The 20465-nt window shown below is 41.9% G+C and overlaps 16 non-coding genes across 16 annotated transcripts; 9 read left to right on the top strand and 7 right to left on the bottom strand.

Annotated features, from left to right (window-relative positions):
• Positions 1–1056: 1056 nt before the first annotated feature.
• On the top strand, positions 1057–1138 carry TRNAS-UGA (transfer RNA serine (anticodon UGA)). The gene has a single exon. It is a non-coding gene; the product is annotated as a tRNA-Ser (tRNA).
• Positions 1139–1689: 551 nt separating this feature from the next.
• On the bottom strand, positions 1690–1763 carry TRNAT-AGU (transfer RNA threonine (anticodon AGU)). The gene has a single exon. It is a non-coding gene; the product is annotated as a tRNA-Thr (tRNA).
• Positions 1764–3186: 1423 nt separating this feature from the next.
• TRNAS-UGA (transfer RNA serine (anticodon UGA)) lies at positions 3187–3268 on the top strand. Its single transcript has one exon. It is a non-coding gene; the product is annotated as a tRNA-Ser (tRNA).
• Positions 3269–5316: 2048 nt separating this feature from the next.
• Positions 5317–5398, top strand: TRNAS-UGA (transfer RNA serine (anticodon UGA)). The gene has a single exon. It is a non-coding gene; the product is annotated as a tRNA-Ser (tRNA).
• Positions 5399–5949: 551 nt separating this feature from the next.
• On the bottom strand, positions 5950–6023 carry TRNAT-AGU (transfer RNA threonine (anticodon AGU)). The gene has a single exon. It is a non-coding gene; the product is annotated as a tRNA-Thr (tRNA).
• Positions 6024–8079: 2056 nt separating this feature from the next.
• TRNAT-AGU (transfer RNA threonine (anticodon AGU)) lies at positions 8080–8153 on the bottom strand. The gene has a single exon. It is a non-coding gene; the product is annotated as a tRNA-Thr (tRNA).
• A 1423-nt stretch (positions 8154–9576) lies between these two features.
• Positions 9577–9658, top strand: TRNAS-UGA (transfer RNA serine (anticodon UGA)). Its single transcript has one exon. It is a non-coding gene; the product is annotated as a tRNA-Ser (tRNA).
• A 550-nt stretch (positions 9659–10208) lies between these two features.
• Positions 10209–10282, bottom strand: TRNAT-AGU (transfer RNA threonine (anticodon AGU)). The gene has a single exon. It is a non-coding gene; the product is annotated as a tRNA-Thr (tRNA).
• Positions 10283–11704: 1422 nt separating this feature from the next.
• On the top strand, positions 11705–11786 carry TRNAS-UGA (transfer RNA serine (anticodon UGA)). Its single transcript has one exon. It is a non-coding gene; the product is annotated as a tRNA-Ser (tRNA).
• Positions 11787–12337: 551 nt separating this feature from the next.
• Positions 12338–12411, bottom strand: TRNAS-AGA (transfer RNA serine (anticodon AGA)). Its single transcript has one exon. It is a non-coding gene; the product is annotated as a tRNA-Ser (tRNA).
• A 1423-nt stretch (positions 12412–13834) lies between these two features.
• On the top strand, positions 13835–13916 carry TRNAS-UGA (transfer RNA serine (anticodon UGA)). The gene has a single exon. It is a non-coding gene; the product is annotated as a tRNA-Ser (tRNA).
• Positions 13917–14466: 550 nt separating this feature from the next.
• On the bottom strand, positions 14467–14540 carry TRNAT-AGU (transfer RNA threonine (anticodon AGU)). Its single transcript has one exon. It is a non-coding gene; the product is annotated as a tRNA-Thr (tRNA).
• A 1423-nt stretch (positions 14541–15963) lies between these two features.
• On the top strand, positions 15964–16045 carry TRNAS-UGA (transfer RNA serine (anticodon UGA)). Its single transcript has one exon. It is a non-coding gene; the product is annotated as a tRNA-Ser (tRNA).
• Positions 16046–18086: 2041 nt separating this feature from the next.
• On the top strand, positions 18087–18168 carry TRNAS-UGA (transfer RNA serine (anticodon UGA)). Its single transcript has one exon. It is a non-coding gene; the product is annotated as a tRNA-Ser (tRNA).
• A 552-nt stretch (positions 18169–18720) lies between these two features.
• TRNAT-AGU (transfer RNA threonine (anticodon AGU)) lies at positions 18721–18794 on the bottom strand. Its single transcript has one exon. It is a non-coding gene; the product is annotated as a tRNA-Thr (tRNA).
• A 1423-nt stretch (positions 18795–20217) lies between these two features.
• On the top strand, positions 20218–20299 carry TRNAS-UGA (transfer RNA serine (anticodon UGA)). The gene has a single exon. It is a non-coding gene; the product is annotated as a tRNA-Ser (tRNA).
• The last annotated feature ends 166 nt before the right edge of the window (positions 20300–20465 follow it).

The following is a 20465-nucleotide window of genomic DNA, read 5'->3' as shown; positions in this document are numbered from 1 at the left end:
AAGCAGAGGAACCGCAACTCACGGAGAGAAAGTGTCACCTAAGTGACGCGTCCATGTTCAAACAGCGCTTCAAAAAGTGCACTTTGAGAGACCCAAGAAAACTTGGCAGAGGCGGGTATCACAGCAAGGAGGGCTGATAGCCCGCAGTGCCCTTTACATGGCTATAGCAATACTCACCCTGGTCCTGGTCCAAACATCAGCCACCAGAGCTCAGTAAATTACCAGAATAAACAACAACCCTATATGGTGTTTTTATAGCCTTGTTTTTTAATGGATTTCTTTTCTACTTTATGGAAAAGGTGTTGCCCGTACGGAGATCGAACTCACAGCCTTGGTGTTACTAGCACCATGCTCTAACCAACTGACCTAACCGGCCAAAGCATAATGTGATACTAAAGGAGTTCTATTGAAACTGAAGAGGCTGTGACTGTACACAGAGACATTGAATAGACAGACAGACAGGCCATTGCTGACCCATCATAGTTTCAGGCCAAGACATTGAAGCGCTCCAATAATCCTGCACCAATTCGCACACACCGGGGAGCATCACCAAAGAACACAGATAGTATTTAATGAGCTGCACTGAACGTGCTTCAATAACAAGAGCTGCACGACCATCACTCCCCAGAAAAGATGGATTGAAGGCAAGAATCATCCGCAGACCCTCCCATCTGCCACACTCATCCAGAAAGGTACTGGTCTCGGCTTGGTAGCACTCGCATGCTCAATGCTATGCAGGTTCATCTCACACCCAAGCTTAATCCATACCACACACTGTCACTCACTGGGCTCTCAATCCTTAACCCTTCACTTCCTGTACCTTTTTCTCTTTACTCCTTACCCAATCTCTCATACCTGCCCCTCCCTTCACTTTCATAGAACTGGACCCTTGCTGCGCCTTCTTCTGTGATTCTCCAGAGAACACAGTTTATAACCTTATAAAGAAGATTATGTGCTCAATATTGTCTGCGCCTTCCCTTCATTAACTAACATCTTTTACCAATACTATAGACCACATTACAGCTTATTTATGAGTGAGTGCACATCTTGAAAGGTGTAGTCGTGGCCGAGTGGTTGAGGGGATGGACTTGAAATCCATTGGGGTCTCCCCGCGCAGGTTCGAATCCTGCCGACTACGCTTTCCTTTTTATTATGTCATTACATTTTGACGTGGAAACTAATTATGTGGTTCGTAAACATCTGCATGTCCGCATAATTGTGTCTTTGCTACTCTTGTGCCAAGTGTGCTGCACCTGTTGTTTGAAGCTTGGATTACTGCTTCCCATGTTGTACTTTGATGGCAGTGCAGCTTAAAAACATCTTTTCACTTCACAAAACCAAACTGATACTGAAATGCGCATACTCTCATATAAGTGAATTGATTTATCTTCTGCATTTGTTCATATCACTAACACCTGGCAGACATTAAAGCATGGCTGCATATTTATTGGTTAAATAAATATGGAAATATACCAGTTTCAGCTTTATTTTTCTCACAAAACGCATAATAAATATGGATGAATACAGATAAAGTTGACAACAAATTAAATATGGATAAATACAGACGGAAATGTCAAAAAAATAAACACCATAAAACCGGGAGCCCTAAATATAATAGGACCAACTGGGTTTACAAAGAATGAGTCTATTATCTAACAGTACCTCTTCTATGAGGTTGTGTAAAACAAAAGGTACTGCTGAGATTCGAACTCAGGATCTCCTGTTTACTAGACAGGCGCTTTAACCAACTAAGCCACAGCACCTACTCTGTTTTACAACTCACCACTGTACCTTCTGTCCTGGTGTCACTGTGAGGCCCTGCATATTTTTCTGTCTTGAAAGATTTGAAATTTTTCAGCTGCTACCGAAAAGAAAATGGAGAAGAAAAATCTGATATTAAGATGGAAATATTACAAAGAGGGTCATGAAAAACTAATATCATTATACGTACGTATCTGTATTTATTTTCTAAAGTTTTACACTGATGGGCCAGGGGCTCAATGCATTCGGTAAACTAAACCAGATTACAATTATTTAAAGGTCACCAATATACACAAGATCATTCCTGATGCCTACATTACCCATGTGCTCTTTCCTTCACCTCTTGTGGCCTCTGGACATCCCACCAAGAAGCAGAGGAACCGCAACTCACGGAGAGAAAGTGTCACCTAAGTGACACGTCCATGTTCAAACAGCGCTTCACAAAGTGCACTTTGAGAGACCCAAGAAAACTTGGCAGAGGCGGATACCACAGCAAGGAGGGCTGATAACCCGCAGTGCCCTTTACATGGCTATAGCAATACTCACCCTGGTCCTGGTCCAAACATCAGCCACCAGAGCTCAGTAAATTACCAGAATAAACAACAACCCTATATGGTGTTTTTATAGCCTTGTTTTTTAATGGATTTCTTTTCTACTTTATGGAAAAGGTGTTGCCCGTACGGAGATCGAACTCACAGCCTTGGTGTTATTAGCACCATGCTCTAACCAACTGACCTAACCGGCCAAAGGATAATGTGACACTAAAGGAGTTCTATTGAAACTGAAGAGGCAGTGACTGTACACAGAGACATTGAATAGACAGACAGACAGGCCATTGCTGACCCATCATAGTTTCAGGCCAAGACATTGAAGCGCTCCAATAATCCTGCACCAATTCGCACACACCGGGGATCATCACCAAAGAACACAGATAGTATTTAATGAGCTGCACTGAACGTTCTTCAATAACAAGAGCTGCACGACCATCACTCCCCAGAAAAGATGGATTGAAGGCAAGAATCATCCGCAGACCCTCCCATCTGCCACACTCATCCAGAAAGGTACTGGTCTCGGCTTGGTAGCACTCGCATGCTCAATGCTATGCAGGTTCATCTCACACCCGAGCTTAATCCATACCACACACTGTCACTCACTGGGCTCTCAATCCTTAACCCTTCACTTCCTGTACCTTTTTCTCTGTACTCCTTACCCAATCTCTCATACCTGCCCCTCCCTTCACTTTCATAGAGCTGGACCCTTGCTGCGCCTTCTTCTGTGATTCTCCAGAGAACACAGTTTATAACCTTATAAAGAAGATTATGTGCTCAATATAGTCTGCGCCTTCCCTTCATTACCTAACATCTTTTACCTATACTATAGACCAATTTACAGCTTATTTATGAGTGAGTGCACATCTTGAAAAGTGTAGTCGTGGCCGAGTGGTTAAGGCGATGGACTTGAAATCCATTGGGGTCTCCCTGCGCAGGTTCGAATCCTGCCGACTACGCTTTCCTTTTTATTATGTCATTACATTTTGACGTGGAAACTAATTATGTGGTTCGTAACCATCTGCATATCCGCATAATTGTGTCTTTGCTACTCTTGTGCTAAGTGTGCTGCACCTGTTGTTTGAAGCTTGCATTACTGCTTCCCATGTTGTACTTTGATGGCAGTGCAGCTTAAAAACATCTTTTCACTTCACGAAACCAAACTGATACTGAAATGCGCATACTCTCATATAAGTGAATTGATGTATCTTCTGCATTTGTTCATATCACTAACACCTTGCAGACATTAAAGCATGGCTGCATATTTATTGGTTAAATAAATATGGAAATATACCAGTTTCAGCTTTATTTTTCTCACAAAACCCATAATAAATATGGATGAATACAGATAAAGTTGACAAGAAATTAAATATGGATAAATACAGACGGAAATGTCAAAAAAATAAACACCATAAAACCGGGAGCCCTAAATATAATAGGACCAACTGGGTTTACAAAGAATGAGTCTATTATCTAACAGTACCTCTTCTATGAGGTTGTGTAAAACAAAAGGTACTGCTGAGATTCGAACTCAGGATCTCCTGTTTACTAGACAGGTGCTTTAACAAACTAAGCCACAGCACCTACTCTGTTTCACGACTCACCACTGTACCTTCTGTCCTGGTGTCACTGTGAGGCCCTGCATATTTTTCTGTCTTGAAAGATTTGATATTTTTCAGCTGCTACCGAAAAGAAAATGGAGAAGAAAAATCTGATATTAAGATGGAAATATTACAAAGAGGGTCATGAAAAACTAATATCATTATACGTACGTATCTGTATTTATTTTCTAAAGTTTTACACTGATGGGCCAGGGGCTCAATGCATTCGTTAAACTAAACCAGATTACAATTATTTAAAGGTCACCAATATACACAAGATCATTCCTGATGCCTACATTACCCATGTGCTCTTTCCTTCACCTCTCGTGGCCTCTGGACATCCCACCAAGAAGCAGAGGAAGTGCAACTCACGGAGAGAAAGTGTCACCTAAGTGACGCGTCCATGTTCAAACAGCGCTTCACAAAGTGCACTTTGAGAGACCCAAGAAAACTTGGCAGAGGCGGGTATCACAGCAAGGAGGGCTGATAGCCCGCAGTGCCCTTTACATGGCTGTAGCAATACTCACCCTGGTCCTGGTCCAAACATCAGCCACCAGAGCTCAGTAAATTACCAGAATAAACAACAACCCTATATGGTGTTTTTATAGCCTTGTTTTTTAATGGATTTCTTTTCTACTTTATGGAAAAGGTGTTGCCCGTACGGAGATCGAACTCACAGCCTTGGTGTTACTAGCACCATGCTCTAACCAACTGACCTAATCGGCCAAAGCATAATGTGATACTAAAGGAGTTCTATTGAAACTGAAGAGGCAGTGACTGTACACAGAGACATTGAATAGACAGACAGACAGGCCATTGCTGACCCATCATAGTTTCAGGCCAAGACATTGAAGCGCTCCAATAATCCTGCACCAATTCGCACACACCGGGGAGCATCACCAAAGAACACAGATAGTATTTAATGAGCTGCACTGAACGTGCTTCAATAACAAGAGCTGCACGACCATCACTCCCCAGAAAAGATGGATTGAAGGCAAGAATCATCCGCAGACCCTCCCATCTGCCACACTCATCCAGAAAGGTACTGGTCTAGGCTTGGTAGCACTCGCATGCTCAATGCTATGCAGGTTCATCTCACACCCAAGCTTAATCCATACCACACACTGTCACTCACTGGGCTCTCAATCCTTAACCCTTCACTTCCTGTACCTTTTTCTCTGTACTCCTTACCCAATCTCTCATACCTGCCCCTCCCTTCACTTTCATAGAACTGGACCCTTGCTGCGCCTTCTTCTGTGATTCTCCAGAGAACACAGTTTATAACCTTATAAAGAAGATTATGTGCTCAATATTGTCTGCGCCTTCCCTTCATTAACTAACATCTTTTACCCATACTATAGACCACATTACAGCTTATTTATGAGTGAGTGCAAATCTTGAAAGGTGTAGTCGTGGCCGAGTGGTTAAGGCGATGGACTTGAAATCCATTGGTGTCTCACCGCGCAGTTTCGAATCCTGCCGACTACGCTTTCCTTTTTATTATGTCATTACATTTTGACGTGGAAACTAATTATGTGGTTCGTAACCATCTGCATATCCGCATAATTGTGTCTTTGCTGCTCTTGTGCTAAGTGTGCTGCACCTGTTGTTTGAAGCTTGCATTACTGCTTCCCATGTTGTACTTTGATGGCAGTGCAGCTTAAAAACATCTTTTCACTTCACAAAACCAAACTGATACTGAAATGCGCATACTCTCATATAAGTGAATTGATTTATCTTCTGCATTTGTTCATATCACTAACACCTGGCAGACATTAAAGCATGGCTGCATATTTATTGGTTAAATAAATATGGAAATATACCAGTTTCAGCTTTATTTTTCTCACAAAACCCATAATAAATATGGATGAATACAGATAAAGTTGACAACAAATTAAATATGGATAGATACAGACGGAAATGTCAAAAAAATAAACACCATAAAACCGGGAGCCCTAAATATAATAGGACCAACTGGGTTTACAAAGAATGAGTCTATTATCTAACAGTACCTCTTCTATGAGGTTGTGTAAAACAAAAGGTACTGCTGAGATTCGAACTCAGGATCTCCAGTTTACTAGACAGGCGCTTTAACCAACTAAGCCACAGCACCTACTCTGTTTCACGACTCACCGCTGTACCTTCTGTCCTGGTGTCACTGTGAGGCCCTGCATATTTTTCTGTCTTGAAAGATTTGATATTTTTCAGCTGCTACCGAAAAGAAAATGGAGAAGAAAAATCTGATATTAAGATGGAAATATTACAAAGAGGGTCATGAAAAACTAATATCATTATACGTACGTATCTGTATTTATTTTCTAAAGTTTTACACTGATGGGCCAGGGGCTCAATGCATTCGTTAAACTAAACCAGATTACAATTATTTAAAGGTCACCAATATACACAAGATCATTCCTGATGCCTACATTACCCATGTGCTCTTTCCTTCACCTCTCGTGGCCTCTGGACATCCCACCAAGAAGCAGAGGAACCGCAACTCACGGAGAGAAAGTGTCACCTAAGTGACGCGTCCATGTTCAAACAGCGCTTCACAAAGTGCACTTTGAGAGACCCAAGAAAACTTGGCAGAGGCGGGTATCACAGAAAGGAGGGCTGATAGCCCGCAGTGCCCTTTACATGGCTATAGCAATACTCACCCTGGTCCTGGTCCAAACATCAGCCACCAGAGCTCAGTAAATTACCAGAATAAACAACAACCCTATATGGTGTTTTTATAGCCTTGTTTTTTAATGGATTTCTTTTCTACTTTATGGAAAAGGTGTTGCCCGTACGGAGATCGAACTCACAGCCTTGGTGTTACTAGCACCATGCTCTAACCAACTGACCTAACCGGCCAAAGCATAATGTGATACTAAAGGAGTTCTATTGAAACTGAAGAGGCAGTGACTGTACACAGAGACATTGAATAGACAGACAGACAGGCCATTGCTGACCCATCATAGTTTCAGGCCAAGACATTGAAGCGCTCCAATAATCCTGCACCAATTCGCACACACCGGGGAGCATCACCAAAGAACACAGATAGTATTTATTGAGCTGCACTGAACGTGCTTCAATAACAAGAGCTGCACGACCATCACTCCCCAGAAAAGATGGATTGAAGGCAAGAATCATCCGCAGACCCTCCCATCTGCCACACTCATCCAGAAAGGTACTGGTCTAGGCTTGGTAGCACTCGCATGCTCAATGCTATGCAGGTTCATCTCACACCCAAGCTTAATCCATACCACACACTGTCACTCACTGGGCTCTCAATCCTTAACCCTTCACTTCCTGTACCTTTTTCTCTGTACTCCTTACCCAATCTCTCATACCTGCCCCTCCCTTCACTTTCATAGAACTGGACCCTTGCTGCGCCTTCTTCTGTGATTCTCCAGAGAACACAGTTTATAACCTTATAAAGAAGATTATGTGCTCAATATTGTCTGCGCCTTCCCTTCATTAACTAACATCTTTTACCCATACTATAGACCACATTACAGCTTATTTATGAGTGAGTGCACATCTTGAAAGGTGTAGTCGTGGCCGAGTGGTTGAGGCGATGGACTTGAAATCCGTTGGTGTCTCACCGCGCAGTTTCGAATCCTGCTGACTAAGCTTTCCTTTTTATTATGTCATTACATTTTGACGTGGAAACTAATTATGTGGTTCGTAACCATCTGCATATCCGCATAATTGTGTCTTTGCTGCTCTTGTGCTAAGTGTGCTGCACCTGTCGTTTGAAGCTTGCATTACTGCTTCCCATGTTGTACTTTGATGGCAGTGCAGCTTAAAAACATCTTTTCACTTCACAAAACCAAACTGATACTGAAATGCGCATACTCTCATATAAGTGAATTGATTTATCTTCTGCATTTGTTCATATCACTAACACCTGGCAGACATTAAAGCATGGCTGCATATTTATTGGTTAAATAAATATGGAAATATACCAGTTTCAGCTTTATTGTTCTCAACAAACCCATAATAAATATGGATGAATACAGATAAAGTTGACAACAAATTAAATATGGATAGATACAGACGGAAATGTCAAAAAAATAAACACCATAAAACCGGGAGCCCTAAATATAATAGGACCAACTGGGTTTACAAAGAATGAGTCTATTATCTAACAGTACCTCTTCTATGAGGTTGTGTAAAACAAAAGGTACTGCTGAGATTCGAACTCAGGATCTCCTGTTTACTAGACAGGGGCTTTAACCAACTAAGCCACAGCACCTACTCTGTTTCACGACTCTCCGCTGTACCTTCTGTCCTGGTGTCACTGTGAGGCCCTGCATATTTTTCTGTCTTGAAAGATTTGATATTTTTCAGCTGCTACCGAAAAGAAAATGGAGAAGAAAAATCTGATATTAAGATGGAAATATTACAAAGAGGGTCATGAAAAACTAATATCATTATACGTACGTATCTGTATTTATTTTCTAAAGTTTTACACTGATGGGCCAGGGGCTCAATGCATTCGTTAAACTAAACCAGATTACAATTATTTAAAGGTCACCAATATACACAAGATCATTCCTGATGCCTACATTACCCATGTGCTCTTTCCTTCACCTCTCGTGGCCTCTGGACATCCCACCAAGAAGCAGAGGAACCGCAACTCACGGAGAGAAAGTGTCACCTAAGTGACGCGTCCATGTTCAAACAGCGCTTCACAAAGTGCACTTTGAGAGACCCAAGAAAACTTGGCAGAGGCGGGTATCACAGCAAGGAGGGCTGATAGCCCGCAGTGCCCTTTACATGGCTATAGCAATACTCACCCTGGTCCTGGTCCAAACATCAGCCACCAGAGCTCAGTAAATTACCAGAATAAACAACAACCCTATATGGTGTTTTTATAGCCTTGTTTTTTAATGGATTTCTTTTCTACTTTATGGAAAAGGTGTTGCCCGTACGGAGATCGAACTCACAGCCTTGGTGTTACTAGCACCATGCTCTAACCAACTGACCTAACCGGCCAAAGCATAATGTGATACTAAAGGAGTTCTATTGAAACTGAAGAGGCAGTGACTGTACACAGAGACATTGAATAGACAGACAGACAGGCCATTGCTGACCCATCATAGTTTCAGGCCAAGACATTGAAGCGCTCCAATAATCCTGCACCAATTCGCACACACCGGGGAGCATCACCAAAGAACACAGACAGTATTTAATGAGCTGCACTGAACGTGCTTCAATAACAAGAGCTGCACGACCATCACTCCCCAGAAAAGATGGATTGAAGGCAAGAATCATCCGCAGACCCTCCCATCTGCCACACTCATCCAGAAAGGTACTGGTCTCGGCTTGGTAGCACTCGCATGCTCAATGCTATGCAGGTTCATCTCACACCCGAGCTTAATCCATACCACACACTGTCACTCACTGGGCTCTCAATCCTTAACCCTTCACTTCCTGTACCTTTTTCTCTTTACTCCTTACCCAATCTCTCATACCTGCCCCTCCCTTCACTTTCATAGAACTGGACCCTTGCTGCGCCTTCTTCTGTGATTCTCCAGAGAACACAGTTTATAACCTTATAAAGAAGATTATGTGCTCAATATTGTCTGCGCCTTCCCTTCATTAACTAACATCTTTTACCAATACTATAGACCACATTACAGCTTATTTATGAGTGAGTGCACATCTTGAAAGGTGTAGTCGTGGCCGAGTGGTTGAGGTGATGGACTTGAAATCCATTGGGGTCTCCCCGCGCAGGTTCGAATCCTGCCGACTACGCTTTCCTTTTTATTATGTCATTACATTTTGACGTGGAAACTAATTATGTGGTTCGTAAACATCTGCATATCCGCATAATTGTGTCTTTGCTACTCTTGTGCCAAGTGTGCTGCACCTGTTGTTTGAAGCTTGGATTACTGCTTCCCATGTTGTACTTTGATGGCAGTGCAGCTTAAAAACATCTTTTCACTTCACAAAACCAAACTGATACTGAAATGCGCATACTCTCATATAAGTGAATTGATTTATCTTCTGCATTTGTTCATATCACTAACACCTGGCAGACATTAAAGCATGGCTGCATATTTATTGGTTAAATAAATATGGAAATATACCAGTTTCAGCTTTATTTTTCTCACAAAACCCATAATAAATATGGATGAATACAGATAAAGTTGACAAAAAATAAATATGGATAAATACAGACGGAAATGTCAAAAAAATAAACACCATAAAACCGGGAGCCCTAAATATAATAGGACCAACTGGGTTTACAAAGAATGAGTCTATTATCTAACAGTACCTCTTCTATGAGGTTGTGTAAAACAAAAGGTACTGCTGAGATTCGAACTCAGGATCTCCTGTTTACTAGACAGGCGCTTTAACCAACTAAGCCACAGCACCTACTCTGTTTTACAACTCACCACTGTACCTTCTGTCCTGGTGTCACTGTGAGGCCCTGCATATTTTTCTGTCTTGAAAGATTTGATATTTTTCAGCTGCTACCGAAAAGAAAATGGAGAAGAAAAATCTGATATTAAGATGGAAATATTACAAAGAGGGTCATGAAAAACTAATATCATTATACGTACGTATCTGTATTTATTTTCTAAAGTTTTACACTGATGGGCCAGGGGCTCAATGCATTCGGTAAACTAAACCAGATTACAATTATTTAAAGGTCACCAATATACACAAGATCATTCCTGATGCCTACATTACCCATGTGCTCTTTCCTTCACCTCTCGTGGCCTCTGGACATCCCACCAAGAAGCAGAGGAACCGCAACTCACGGAGAGAAAGTGTCACCTAAGTGACACGTCCATGTTCAAACAGCGCTTCACAAAGTGCACTTTGAGAGACCCAAGAAAACTTGGCAGAGGCGGGTATCACAGCAAGGAGGGCTGATAGCCCGCAGTGCCCTTTACATGGCTATAGCAATACTCACCCTGGTCCTGGTCCAAACATCAGCCAGCAGAGCTCAGTAAATTACCAGAATAAACAAAAACCTTTATGGTGTTTTTATAGCCTTGTTTTTTAATGGATTTCTTTTCTACTTTATGGAAAAGGTGTTGCCCGTACGGAGATCGAACTCACAGCCTTGGTGTTACTAGCACCATGCTCTAACCAACTGACCTAACCGGCCAAAGTATAATGTGATACTAAAGGAGTTCTATTGAAACTGAAGAGGCAGTGACTGTACACAGAGACATTGAATAGACAGACAGACAGGCAATTGCTGACCCATCATAGTTTCAGGCCAAGACATTGAAGCGCTCCAATAATCCTGCACCAATTCGCACACACCGGGGAGCATCATCAAAGAACACAGATAGTATTTAATGAGCTGCACTGAACGTGCTTCAATAACAAGAGCTGCACGACCATCACTCCCCAGAAAAGATGGATTGAAGGCAAGAATCATCCGCAGACCCTCCCATCTGCCACACTCATCCAGAAAGGTACTGGTCTCGGCTTGGTAGCACTCGCATGCTCAATGCTATGCAGGTTCATCTCACACCCAAGCTTAATCCATACCACACACTGTCACTCACTGGGCTCTCAATCCTTAACCCTTCACTTCCTGTACCTTTTTCTCTTTACTCCTTACCCAATCTCTCATACCTGCCCCTCCCTTCACTTTCATAGAACTGGACCCTTGCTGCGCCTTCTTCTGTGATTCTCCAGAGAACACAGTTTATAACCTTATAAAGAAGATTATGTGCTCAATATTGTCTGCGCCTTCCCTTCATTACCTAACATCTTTTACCCATACTATAGACCAATTTACAGCTTATTTATGAGTGAGTGCACATCTTGAAAAGTGTAGTCGTGGCCGAGTGGTTAAGGCGATGGACTTGAAATCCATTGGGGTCTCCCTGCGCAGGTTCGAATCCTGCCGACTACGCTTTCCTTTTTATTATGTCATTACATTTTGATGTGGAAACTAATTATGTGGTTCGTAACCATCTGCATATCTGCATAATTGTGTCTTTGCTACTCTTGTGCTAAGTGTGCTGCACCTGTTGTTTGAAGCTTGCATTACTGCTTCCCATGTTGTACTTTGATGGCAGTGCAGCTTAAAAACATCTTTTCACTTCACGAAACCAAACTGATACTGAAATGCGCATACTCTCATATAAGTGAATTGATGTATCTTCTGCATTTGTTCATATCACTAACACCTGGCAGACATTAAAGCATGGCTGCATATTTATTGGTTAAATAAATATGGAAATATACCAGTTTCAGCTTTATTTTTCTCACAAAACCCATAATAAATATGGATGAATACAGATAAAGTTGACAAGAAATTAAATATGGATAAATACAGACGGAAATGTCAAAAAAATAAACACCATAAAACCGGGAGCCCTAAATATAATAGGACCAACTGGGTTTACAAAGAATGAGTCTATTATCTAACAGTACCTCTTCTATGAGGTTGTGTAAAACAAAAGGTACTGCTGAGATTCAAACTCAGGATCTCCTGTTTTCTAGACAGGTGCTTTAACCAACTAAGCCACAGCACCTACTCTGTTTCACGACTCACCACTGTACCTTCTGTCCTGGTGTCACTGTGAGGCCCTGCATATTTTTCTGTCTTGAAAGATTTGATATTTTTCAGCTGCTACCGAAAAGAAAATGGAGAAGAAAAATCTGATATTAAGATGGAAATATTACAAAGAGGGTCATGAAAAACTAATATCATTATACATACGTATCTGTATTTATTTTCTAAAGTTTTACACTGATGGGCCAGGGGCTCAATGCATTCGTTAAACTAAACCAGATTACAATTATTTAAAGGTCACCAATATACACAAGATCATTCCTGATGCCTACATTACCCATGTGCTCTTTCCTTCACCTCTCGTGGCCTCTGGACATCCCACCAAGAAGCAGAGGAACTGCGACTCACGGAGAGAAAGTGTCACCTAAGTGACGCGTCCATGTTCAAACAGCGCTTCACAAAGTGCACTTTGAGAGACCCAAGAAAACTTGGCAAAGGCGGGTATCACAGCAAGGAGGGCTGATAGCCCGCAGTGCCCTTTACATGGCTATAGCAATACTCACCCTGGTCCTGGTCCAAACATCAGCCACCAGAGCTCAGTAAATTACCAGAATAAACAACAACCCTATATGGTGTTTTTATAGCCTTGTTTTTTAATGGATTTCTTTTCTACTTTATGGAAAAGGTGTTGCCTGTACGGAGATCGAACTCACAGCCTTGGTGTTACTAGCACCATGCTCTAACCAACTGACCTAATCGGCCAAAGCATAATGTGATACTAAAGGAGTTCTATTGAAACTGAAGAGGCAGTGACTGTACACAGAGACATTGAATAGACAGACAGACAGGCCATTGCTGAACCATCATAGTTTCAGGCCAAGACATTGAAGCGCTCCAATAATCCTGCACCAATTCGCACACACCGGGGAGCATCACCAAAGAACACAGATAGTATTTAATGAGCTGCACTGAACGTGCTTCAATAACAAGAGCTGCACGACCATCACTCCCCAGAAAAGATGGATTGAAGGCAAGAATCATCCGCAGACCCTCCCATCTGCCACACTCATCCAGAAAGGTACTGGTCTAGGCTTGGTAGCACTCGCATGCTCAATGCTATGCAGGTTCATCTCACACCCAAGCTTAATCCATACCACACAATGTCACTCACTGGGCTCTCAATCCTTAACCCTTCACTTCCTGTACCTTTTTCTCTGTACTCCTTACCCAATCTCTCATACCTGCCCCTCCCTTCACTTTCATAGAACTGGACCCTTGCTGCGCCTTCTTCTGTGATTCTCCAGAGAACACAGTTTATAACCTTATAAAGAAGATTATGTGCTCAATATTGTCTGCGCCTTCCCTTCATTAACTAACATCTTTTACCCATACTATAGACCACATTACAGCTTATTTATGAGTGAGTGCAAATCTTGAAAGGTGTAGTCGTGGCCGAGTGGTTAAGGCGATGGACTTGAAATCCATTGGTGTCTCACCGCGCAGTTTCGAATCCTGCTGACTACGCTTTCCTTTTTATTATGTCATTACATTTTGACGTGGAAACTAATTATGTGGTTCGTAACCATCTGCATATCCGCATAATTGTGTCTTTGCTGCTCTTGTGCTAAGTGTGCTGCACCTGTTGTTTGAAGCTTGCATTACTGCTTCCCATGTTGTACTTTGATGGCAGTGCAGCTTAAAAACATATTTTCACTTCACAAAACCAAACTGATACTGAAATGCGCATACTCTCATATAAGTGAATTGATTTATCTTCTGCATTTGTTCATATCACTAACACCTGGCAGACATTAAAGCATGGCTGCATATTTATTGGTTAAATAAATATGGAAATATACCAGTTTCAGCTTTATTTTTCTCACAAAACCCATAATAAATATGGATGAATACAGATAAAGTTGACAACAAATTAAATATGGATAGATACAGACGGAAATGTCAAAAAAATAAACACCATAAAACCGGGAGCCCTAAATATATAGGACCAACTGGGTTTACAAAGAATGAGTCTATTATCTAACAGTACCTCTTCTATGAGGTTGTGTAAAACAAAAGGTACTGCTGAGATTCGAACTCAGGATCTCCTGTTTACTAGACAGGCGCTTTAACCAACTAAGCCACAGCACCTACTCTGTTTCACGACTCACCGCTGTACCTTCTGTCCTGGTGTCACAGTGAGGCCCTGCATATTTTTCTGTCTTGAAAGATTTGATATTTTTCAGCTGCTACCGAAAAGAAAATGGAGAAGAAAAATCTGATATTAAGATGGAAATATTACAAAGAGGGTCATGAAAAACTAATATCATTATACGTACGTATCTGTATTTATTTTCTAAAGTTTTACACTGATGGGCCAGGGGCTCAATGCATTCGTTAAACTAAACCAGATTACAATTATTTAAAGGTCACCAATATACACAAGATCATTCCTGATGCCTACATTACCCATGTGCTCTTTCCTTCACCTCTCGTGGCCTCTGGACATCCCACCAAGAAGCAGAGGAACCGCAACTCACGGAGAGAAAGTGTCACCTAAGTGACGCGTCCATGTTCAAACAGCGCTTCACAAAGTGCACTTTGAGAGACCCAAGAAAACTTGGCAGAGGCGGGTATCACAGCAAGGAGGGCTGATAGCCCGCAGTGCCCTTTACATGGCTATAGCAATACTCACCCTGGTCCTGGTCCAAACATCAGCCACCAGAGCTCAGTAAATTACCAGAATAAACAACAACCCTATATGGTGTTTTTATAGCCTTGTTTTTTAATGGATTTCTTTTCTACTTTATGGAAAAGGTGTTGCCCGTACGGAGATCGAACTCACAGCGTTGGTGTTACTAGCACCATGCTCTAACCAACTGACCTAACCGGCCAAAGCATAATGTGATACTAAAGGAGTTCTATTGAAACTGAAGAGGCAGTGACTGTACACAGAGACATTGAATAGACAGACAGACAGGCCATTGCTGACCCATCATAGTTTCAGGCCAAGACATTGAAGCGCTCCAATAATCCTGCACCAATTCGCACACACCGGGGAGCATCACCAAAGAACACAGATAGTATTTAATGAGCTGCACTGAACGTGCTTCAATATCAAGAGCTGCACGACCATCACTCCCCAGAAAAGATGGATTGAAGGCAATAATCATCCGTAGACCCTCCCATCTGCCACACTCATCCAGAAAGGTACTGGTCTCGGCTTGGTAGCACTCGCATGCTCAATGCTATGCAGGTTCATCTCACACCCAAGCTTAATCCATACCACACACTGTCACTCACTGGGCTCTCAATCCTTAACCCTTCACTTCCTGTACCTTTTTCTCTTTACTCCTTACCCAATCTCTCATACCTGCCCCTCCCTTCACTTTCATAGAACTGGACCCTTGCTGCGCCTTCTTCTGTGATTCTCCAGAGAACACAGTTTATAACCTTATAAAGAAGATTATGTGCTCAATATTGTCTGCGCCTTCCATTCATTAACTAACATCTTTTACCAATACTACAGACCACATTACAGCTTATTTATGAGTGAGTGCACATCTTGAAAAGTGTAGTCGTGGCCGAGTGGTTGAGGCGATGGACTTGAAATCCATTGGGGTCTCCCCACGCAGGTTCGAATCCTGCCGACTACGCTTTCCTTTTTATTATGTCATTACATTTTGACGTGGAAACTAATTATGTGGTTCGTAAACATCTGCATATCCGCATAATTGTGTCTTTGCTACTCTTGTGCCAAGTGTGCTGCACCTGTTGTTTGAAGCTTGGATTACTGCTTCCCATGTTGTACTTTGATGGCAGTGCAGCTTAAAAACATCTTTTCACTTCACAAAACCAAACTGATACTGAAATGCGCATACTCTCATATAAGTGAATTGATTTATTTCTGCATTTGTTCATATCACTAACACCTGGCAGACATTAAAGCATGGCTGCATATTTATTGGTTAAATAAATATGGAAATATACCAGTTTCAGCTTTATTTTTCTCACAAAACCCATAATAAATATGGATGAATACAGATAAAGTTGACAACAAATTAAATATGGATAAATACAGACGGAAATGTCAAAAAAATAAACACCATAAAACCGGGAGCCCTAAATATAATAGGACCAACTGGGTTTACAAAGAATGAGTCTATTATCTAACAGTACCTCTTCTATGAGGTTGTGTAAAACAAAAGGTACTGCTAAGATTCGAACTCAGGATCTACTGTTTACTAGACAGGCGCTTTAACCAACTAAGCCACAGCACCTACTCTGTTTCACAACTCACCACTGTACCTTCTGTCCTGGTGTCACTGTGAGGCCCTGCATATTTTTCTGTCTTGAAAGATTTGATATTTTTCAGCTGCTACCGAAAAGAAAATGGAGAAGAAAAATCTGATATTAAGATGGAAATATTACAAAGAGGGTCATGAAAAACTAATATCATTATACGTACGTATCTGTATTTATTTTCTAAAGTTTTACACTGATGGGCCAGGGGCTCAATGCATTCGTTAAACTAAACCAGATTACAATTATTTAAAGGTCACCAATATACACAAGATCATTCCTGATGCCTACATTACCCATGTGCTCTTTCCTTCACCTCTCGTGGGCTCTGGACATCCCACCAAGAAGCAGAGGAATCGCAACTCACGGAGAGAAAGTGTCACCTAAGTGACACGTCCATGTTCAAACAGCGCTTCACAAAGTGCACTTTGAGAGACCCAAGAAAACTTGGCAGAGGCGGGTATCACAGCAAGGAGGGCTGATAACCCGCAGTGCCCTTTACATGGCTATAGCAATACTCACCCTGGTCCAAACATCAGCCACCAGAGCTCAGTAAATTACCAGAATAAACAACAACCCTATATGGTATTTTTATAGCCTTGTTTTTTAATGGATTTCTTTTCTACTTTATGGAAAAGGTGTTGCCCGTACGGAGATCGAACTCACAGCCTTGGTGTTACTAGCACCATGCTCTAACCAACTGACCTAACCGGCCAAAGCATAATGTGATACTAAAGGAGTTCTATTGAAACTGAAGAGGCAGTGACTGTACACAGAGACATTGAATAGACAGACAGACAGGCCATTGCTGACCCATCATAGTTTCAGGCCAAGACATTGAAGCGCTCCAATAATCCTGCACCAATTCGCACACACCGGGGATCATCACCAAAGAACACAGATAGTATTTAATGAGCTGCACTGAACGTGCTTCAATAACAAGAGCTGCACGACCATCACTCCCCAGAAAAGATGGATTGAAGGCAAGACTCATCCGCAGACCCTCCCATCTGCCACACTCATCCAGAAAGGTACTGGTCTCGGCTTGGTAGCACTCGCATGCTCAATGCTATGCAGGTTCATCTCACACCCGAGCTTAATCCATACCACACACTGTCACTCACTGGGCTCTCAATCCTTAACCCTTCACTTCCTGTACCTTTTTCTCTGTACTCCTTACCCAATCTCTCATACCTGCCCCTCCCTTCACTTTCATAGAGCTGGACCCTTGCTGCGCCTTCTTCTGTGATTCTCCAGAGAACACAGTTTATAAACTTATAAAGAAGATTATGTGCTCAATATTGTCTGCGCCTTCCCTTCATTACCTAACATCTTTTACCCATACTATAGACCAATTTACAGCTTATTTATGAGTGAGTGCACATCTTGAAAGGTGTAGTCGTGGCCGAGTGGTTAAGGCAATGGACTTGAAATCCATTGGGGTCTCCCCGCGCAGGTTCGAATCCTGCCGACTATGCTTTCCTTTTTATTATGTCATTACATTTTGACGTGGAAACTAATTATGTGGTTCGTAACCATCTGCATATCCGCATAATTGTGTCTTTGCTACTCTTGTGCTAAGTGTGCTGCACCTGTTGTTTGAAGCTTGCATTACTGCTTCCCATGTTGTACTTTGATGGCAGTGCAGCTTAAAAACATCTTTTCACTTCACGAAACCAAACTAATACTGAAATGCGCATACTCTCATATAAGTGAATTGATGTATCTTCTGCATTTGTTCATATCACTAACACCTGGCAGACATTAAAGCATGGCTGCATATTTATTGGTTAAATAAATATGGAAATATACCAGTTTCAGCTTTATTTTTCTCACAAAACCCATAATAAATATGGATGAATACAGATAAAGTTGACAAGAAATTAAATATGGATAAATACAGACGGAAATGTCAAAAAAAATAAACACCATAAAACCGGGAGCCCTAAATATAATAGGACCAACTGGGTTTACAAAGAATGAGTCTATTATCTAACAGTACCTCTTCTATGAGGTTGTGTAAAACAAAAGGTACTGCTGAGATTCGAACTCAGGATCTCCTGTTTACTAGACAGGTGCTTTAACCAACTAAGCCACAGCACCTACTCTGTTTCACGACTCACCACTGTACCTTCTGTCCTGGTGTCACTGTGAGGCCCTGCATATTTTTCTGTCTTGAAAGATTTGATATTTTTCAGCTGCTACCGAAAAGAAAATGGAGAAGAAAAATCTGATATTAAGATGGAAATATTACAAAGAGGGTCATGAAAAACTAATATCATTATACGTACGTATCTGTATTTATTTTCTAAAGTTTTACACTGATGGGCCAGGGGCTCAATGCATTCGTTAAACTAAACCAGATTACAATTATTTAAAGGTCACCAATATACACAAGATCATTCCTGATGCCTACATTACCCATGTGCTCTTTCCTTCACCTCTCGTGGCCTCTGGACATCCCACCAAGAAGCAGAGGAACTGCAACTCACGGAGAGAAAGTGTCACCTAAGTGACGCGTCCATGTTCAAACAGCGCTTCTCAAAGTGCACTTTGAGAGACCCAAGAAAACTTGGCAGAGGCGGGTATCACAGCAAGGAGGGCTGATAGCCCGCAGTGCCCTTTACATGGCTATAGCAATACTCACCCTGGTCCTGGTCCAAACATCAGCCACCAGAGCTCAGTAAATTACCAGAATAAACAACAACCCTATATGGTGTTTTTATAGCCTTGTTTTTTAATGGATTTCTTTTCTACTTTATGGAAAAGGTGTTGCCCGTACGGAGATCGAACTCACAGCCTTGGTGTTACTAGCACCATGCTCTAACCAACTGACCTAACCGGCCAAAGCATAATGTGATACTAAAGGAGTTCTATTGAAACTGAAGAGGCAGTGACTGTACACAGAGACATTGAATAGACAGACAGACAGGCCATTGCTGACCCATCATAGTTTCAGGCCAAGACATTGAAGCGCTCCAATAATCCTGCACCAATTCGCACACACCGGGGAGCATCACCAAATAACACAGATAGTATTTAATGAGCTGCACTGAACGTGCTTCAATAACAAGAGCTGCACGACCATCACTCCCCAGAAAAGATGGATTGAAGGCAAGAATCATCCGCAGACCCTCCCATCTGCCACACTCATCCAGAAAGGTACTGGTCTAGGCTTGGTAGCACTCGTATGCTCAATGCTATGCAGGTTCATCTCACACCCAAGCTTAATCCATACCACACATTGTCACTCACTGGGCTCTCAATCCTTAACCCTTCACTTCCTGTACCTTTTTCTCTGTACTCCTTACCCAATCTCTCATACCTGCCCCTCCCTTCACATTCATAGAACTGGACCCTTGCTGCGCCTTCTTCTGTGATTCTCCAGAGAACACAGTTTATAACCTTATAAAGAAGATTATGTGCTCAATATTGTCTGCGCCTTCCCTTCATTAACTAACATCTTTTACCCATACTATAGACCACATTACAGCTTATTTATGAGTGAGTGCACATCTTGAAAGGTGTAGTCGTGGCCGAGTGGTTAAGGCGATGGACTTGAAATCCATTGGCGTCTCCCCGCGCAGGTTCGAATCCTGCCGACTACGCTTTCCTTTTTATTATGTCATTACATTTTGACGTGGAAACTAATTATGTGGTTCGTAAACATCTGCATATCCGCATAATTGTGTCTTTGCTACTCTTGTGCCAAGTGTGCTGCACCTGTTGTTTGAAGCTTGGATTACTGCTTCCCATGTTGTACTTTGATGGCAG

This window comes from Triturus cristatus, chromosome 4_2 (assembly GCF_964204655.1).
Source record: "Triturus cristatus chromosome 4_2, aTriCri1.1, whole genome shotgun sequence".
Classification (NCBI taxonomy): domain Eukaryota; kingdom Metazoa; phylum Chordata; class Amphibia; order Caudata; family Salamandridae; genus Triturus; species Triturus cristatus.
The sequence above is the reverse complement of the archived record's forward strand: the minus strand, read 5'-3'. Positions and strand labels throughout refer to the sequence as shown.